At 40.9% G+C, this 5,783-nt stretch overlaps 1 non-coding gene across 1 annotated transcript; it reads left to right on the top strand.

The window, feature by feature from the left end:
* Positions 1 to 1,248: 1,248 nt before the first annotated feature.
* On the top strand, positions 1,249 to 1,321 carry TRNAF-GAA (transfer RNA phenylalanine (anticodon GAA)). The gene has a single exon. It is a non-coding gene; the product is annotated as a tRNA-Phe (tRNA).
* The last annotated feature ends 4,462 nt before the right edge of the window (positions 1,322 to 5,783 follow it).

The following is a 5,783-nucleotide window of genomic DNA, read 5'->3' as shown; positions in this document are numbered from 1 at the left end:
TTTGTAGAAGAGACTCAGCTATAACTTGAAAATAGAGGAGAGCGGACGGAGCAGACTATGCCAGCCATTCATTGAATGTGTTACTGTCTAGCTAGCTTTCCCTCTATTAGGGATTATCTGTATCAGGAAGATCCCCTGATGAAGAAAATGGCAACCCACTTCAGTATTCTTGTTTGGAAATCTCATGGACAGAGGAGCCTGAAAGGCTACAGTCCATGTGGTCACAAAGAGTCAGACAGGACTGAGTATGCACACATGTATTAGAGAGTATCTTGTTCAGGGCCACATCACAACAACTACATGAAAAAAAAATTACATGGAGAAAGTGTTTAGCAGAGGTGTTATCTTTGCAACAAATGAAACAAACATGCAGGCTCCTTAAAATCTTGGTTTTAAATCTCTTCTTTAATCTCTATGTTCACATCTAGTTGCCACTTAGATACACTGAGATGAATAATGTGTGATGCACCATGCTTCTGAATGAGTAGAATGAGTACAAATACTCTTCAAGTAAATAAAATTAAAAGACTACACATAGATAGTGAAAGGTTGTTGCTGAACGATAAGACGCGGGATTATTGGCCTCCAGAGGAGACGAATTCAATCCGGGGCCAGAGGCGAGGCTGGATCGCTCAGAGCTTTTGTGTAATAAAGTTTTATTAAAGTATGAAGGAGATAGAGAAAGCTTCTGACATAGGCATCAGAAGGGGGCAAAAGAGTACCCCCCTCCTAGTCTTTAGCTGTATGTTATATAGTCACTCACAGTCTGTTAATGAAAAGAAAGGTATGTCATAAAATTTAGAATGGCACCAGATAATTCATCCCTGGCCATAAAACGATTGACTTGAATCTTGTAGAAGGGCAGAATACCAACAAATAGTTTCGTTTACATAGATTAGGGGAACAATACCTGAATAAGTAAGTTAGGCCCTTTGGCTTGGTGGAACCAACTTGAAGATAGAGTCTGGGGTACATTAACATAGCTTAAGACAACATTTCCATAAGAAAAAGAAATGTGTTGGTTAACTCAAGGTTTGAGAGTAGTTAGCTTTAGGTGAGACCAGGTGTCAAGGCAACACAGCATTTTAAGAGAAACCTCCTTTCAAATTTGTATAGAGAAGGAAAAACATATCGCTGGTTTGTTTCTTCCTGCCGCTTAAGAGAGATAAAAATGTCTGGCACTTGCAGCCTCTTTCCTCCATTTGGAGACCCCTGGCCTTCCTTCCTGTTACCCTCTCAATAGGGGCTTCCCTCATAGCTCAGTTGGTAAATCATCTGCCTGAAATGCAGGAGGCCCAGGTTCGATTCCTGGGTCAGGGAGATCCCCTGGAGAAGGAAATGGCAACCCACTCCAGTATCCTTGCCTTGAGAATTCCATGGACAGAGGAGGCTGTCAGGCTACAGCCCACAGGATCACAAGAGTTGGACGTGACTTAGTGACTAGGTCACCACCACCACACATAGATAGACAAAGGTCTGTATAGTCAAGGCTATGGTCTTCCCAGTGGTCACATATGGTTGTGAGAGCTGTACTGTCAAGAAGGCAGAAGGCCAAAGAATTGATGCCTTCAAACTGTGGTACGGGAGAAGACTGCTGACAGTCCCTTGGACAGCAAGGAGATCAACCAGTCAATCGTAAGGGAGATCAACCCTGAATATTCACGGAGGGACTGATGCTAAACCTGAAGCTGCAGTATTTTGGTCTTTTGATGTACACAGATTACTCATTGGAAAAGTCCCTGACGCTAGGAAAGATTGAGGGCAGAAGAATAAGAGGGTGTCAGAGGATGAGACAGCTGGACGGTATCACTGATGCAATGATCATGAACTTGGGCAAATTCCAGGAGATGGTGAGGGACAGGGAGGCCTGATGTGCTGCACTCCATGGGGTCACAGAGAGTTGGACACAGCTGGGCAACTGAACAACAACATCAACAACACATAGGACAAAAAAACATTAAGAACTGACCTCAAAAATTGGCCTTAGTGTGGAAAAAATTAAAGTGCAAACCGTGACACTTGGAACAATAATAAGACTACTCAGGGTTCATACCATTTGCAGACCAGGGCATGACTGGGATGAATAAAGAAGGTTGAAGAGAGCACACAGGAACCCTAGTTTTGATTTGACCTGGTATTTCTATACTGTGCATAGTACTAAACTAGTAGTTAGATATAACTTTTTGATAAAAATCTGTTCCATTGCCACATTGAAGAAGGAATTCATAGGGCCTGGACTCCATCTCAGGCCTGTCTGTGCTGATCGTGCTAGGCCACCTCTCCAGTGGACTCTGAACTCTCTGCCTAGTGCCTGTGGGAACGACAATGGAAGGATAAGACCCCCTCCGGACAGGGGAATCTTGAAGATCACATCCAGGTTACTCATCACCTAAGAGAAAACAGACACTAATCACCCCTGCCTCCGGACACTATCTATCAGAATGTAAGCACAGGCTTATCGGTTATTAACTGTTTGGAATGTAACTGCGGGCTTATTGATTATTGACTGTTTGAACACATAACACGTACACATGGGGTAGGTGGTGGGTTTGGACACGTACACATCGTACACATGGGGTATAAAAGATTTTCACAAATGCTGGTCGGGGTCCTTGGCTAAGAGGAGACTCTGCCTTGGGCCCGCCGGTGTAATAAACTGCACTCCACTATCTGCTTTGTCCTTCTGAGTGAGTCTGTTTCCCGGAAAGCGTGGCTATAACAACATAAAAATAATTTCCTAGCCTAAATGCCATCTCATTGGAAAAGACCCTGATGCTGAGAAAGACAGAAGGTAGGAGGAGAAGGGGATGACAGAGGATGAGATGGTGGTATGGTATCATCAACTCAATGGACATGAGTTTGAGCAAGCTCCAGGAAGGACAGGGAAGCCTTGCATGTTGCATGCAGTCCATGGGGTCTCAAAGTGTCAGACACGACTGAGTGATAAAACAACAACAAAGCTAAATGCTTATTCAGTGCTGCTTTAAAATACTCTCCTGGATGGTGCTTTATGCTCATGTAGAACTGAGGACTCAGTGTACATGGCATGCATATATAACATGTGGACATGAGCAAATAAATAAAATTTATATATGATTAGATGTGCTTTAGAGATAGCAAATGATATTATAGAAGATTTATTTTTTATAATTTACTACTTTATCTGGGTCATATAATTCTTAGAATTTCTTCCTCAGCATAAGTTTTCTATGCTTCTTCAACCCTGAGCTCATTTTCTTTTATGATTAAGAGAAATCTATTCAGCTCTTTGAAAGCTAAGTGAGAGTTGGACCATAAAGAAGATCAAGCACCAAAGAATTGATACTTTCAAACTGTGGTGCTGGAGAAGACTCTTGTGAGTCCCTTGGACTGCAAGGAGATCAAACCAGTCCAACCTAAAGGAAATCAGTCCTGAATATTCATTGAAAGGACTGATGCTAAAGCTGTCCAGTACTTTGGTCACCTGATGAGAAGAGTCAACTCATTGGAAAAGACCCTAATGCTGGAGAAGATTGAAGGCAGGAGAGGAGAGGACAGCAGAGGACAAGATGGTTGGATGGCGTCACCAACTCAATGGACATGAGTTTGAGCAGGCTCTGGGAGAAGGTGAAGGACCGGGAAGCCTGGCATGCTTCAGTTCATGGGGTCCCAGAGTCAGGCATAACTGAGTTACTGAACTGTATATATATATATACACATATATAATTATGAGGGCTTCCCAGGTTGTGCTAATGCCAAAGAACCTGTTGGTCAATGCAGCGGCAGGAGGCTAAGAGACACAGGTTTGATCTCTAGGTAGGGAAGAGTCCCTAGAGGAGGGCATGACAACCCACTTCACTATTCTTGCCTGGAAAATTCCCATGGACAGGGAGCCTGGCAATGTCTCCATGGGGTCGCAAAGAGTCAGACTCTACTGAAGCGACTTATCACGCACATGTATATGTTCATAGATAAGGTAATCTATTATAATAATTTTCTCAGTAAATCTCATAAAGGCTTCTTTCTGAAAACCTCAATCCAAACACAAACACAAATGATACTAGATACTTTGCTGAATATAAGGAAGAAATTTTTTCCTGTATTTCTATACAAAAAGGTCCCAGTGTCTAGAAAACTGTTGATTAGGATAATGAGTCAATGAGTGACTTATTCATATAGGCACTTTGTATTATGATTCCCACAAACAAATATACAGAATTCTTCAGCCATTATATTAAGGGAACTAATAACACTCTGTGTGTGTGTGTGCGTGTGTGTTAAGTTGCTTCAGTTATATTTGATTCTTTGAGACCCTGTGGACTATAGCCCTCCAGGCTATAACACTGGCAGCACTAGCAGATGATATAAGAACATGTGAAAGAAGAAACAGATGGCAGATGCTTATTAAAATTTAAAGCTGGAAAAGATTTTGATGATCATGAGTTTTAGTTGTCCTCAAAACTTATCATGAGGTAGAGTCTGGAGGTCACAGTGTTCCTTAAAGAATATACTACATCATGAGTTACTGATGTAGTACATTTATGTGATGATCATGGGAACAATTTTTGCAGGTCAGGCAACACTGTATCTAATGATAAAGTAGGCAGAAGAACCGAATGCTAATGTTTTGAAGGCAAGAATATTAGGGGATGAAAACAAAATTGAGCACATTGTATTTATTAGCTTCTTCTCTTTGTAAAGAAACAAAAACAAACAGAAATGGTTTGGATCAAGAGTCTGAATATTTCAGTGCAACTCAGGGAATAAAACTTTCATTAAAATCATAGTTTTAAAATCACCACTAATATCTAGTTTAAAATTTTCTGCACGAGGAAACTTAAACCCCACCAGAATAAGGAAATTATGGGATCATATTACAAGTGTAAAGTCTCAGGTGGTACAACCTTCAAATGATCTAAAAATGCCAAGAGGATGATTCTCTTCATAGCCACATTTACTTCAGCAGTCTAACAAAAAGCAGATAGAGTATAACAGATTGAAATTGTACTACTAGACAATTTACTAAGGAACTCACTTTTTATATAAAAATTGGGGGATGAAATGCACACATTCTCAGAATGGGTCTAATTAGGTGCATTAAGTATCACCATTCCTACTTTTTTCCCTACCATGTGGTTACTGAACCCATGTGTAATACCTTTTGGGGACACAGTACCACAAAACTGGCATTGGTATAAGAGCTATTCTCACCCTGAAGAACTGTGTTGCTTTTGCAGAATGTCATCTTTAACACATCTGATTTGCACCTCTCAGAGGCCAGTTGGTCACTATTAATTGGCAGCTTCTAGATGTTATATGGTAGGACCAATCGATTCATAGGATGTTTCCACCGCTGTACCATGCGGAAATATTGGCAAGGGAAGTTTAGTGACACCTGGGTCTTTGCTACTACAATAGCTCTTATTCTAGAGTCAAAGAATCAATATGGTGTTCTGCTGATTTTTTCAGCAACATTTTGCTATGTATGACCATTCAGAATATGTACTGTAAGACAGGGAAGTGATGTCTGGATAGATATGTAGATCCTCAATGAGCTTAAGCTCATTATCACTGTATAGTCATGATTATATTTATATCACATTCAGGAAAACTCAGGAATTTCTTTGACTGCAGGAAGAATAGAGCAATTTGAGTGTCAATGAAAATGTTCTACATCATGTTTGTGTAGATAATGAACTTAATTCTATAACAGCATCTCCTTCCCTCAGCCCTGGCCTTCAGAGGACAGGAACAAACGAGCTCTCAATCAAGATGTCCTGTGGTCACCTATTTTGTTTTTTGTT

The sequence above is a fragment of the Dama dama genome, chromosome 18, assembly GCF_033118175.1.
Source record: "Dama dama isolate Ldn47 chromosome 18, ASM3311817v1, whole genome shotgun sequence".
Taxonomy (NCBI): Eukaryota; Metazoa; Chordata; class Mammalia; order Artiodactyla; family Cervidae; genus Dama; species Dama dama.
The sequence above is the reverse complement of the archived record's forward strand: the minus strand, read 5'-3'. Positions and strand labels throughout refer to the sequence as shown.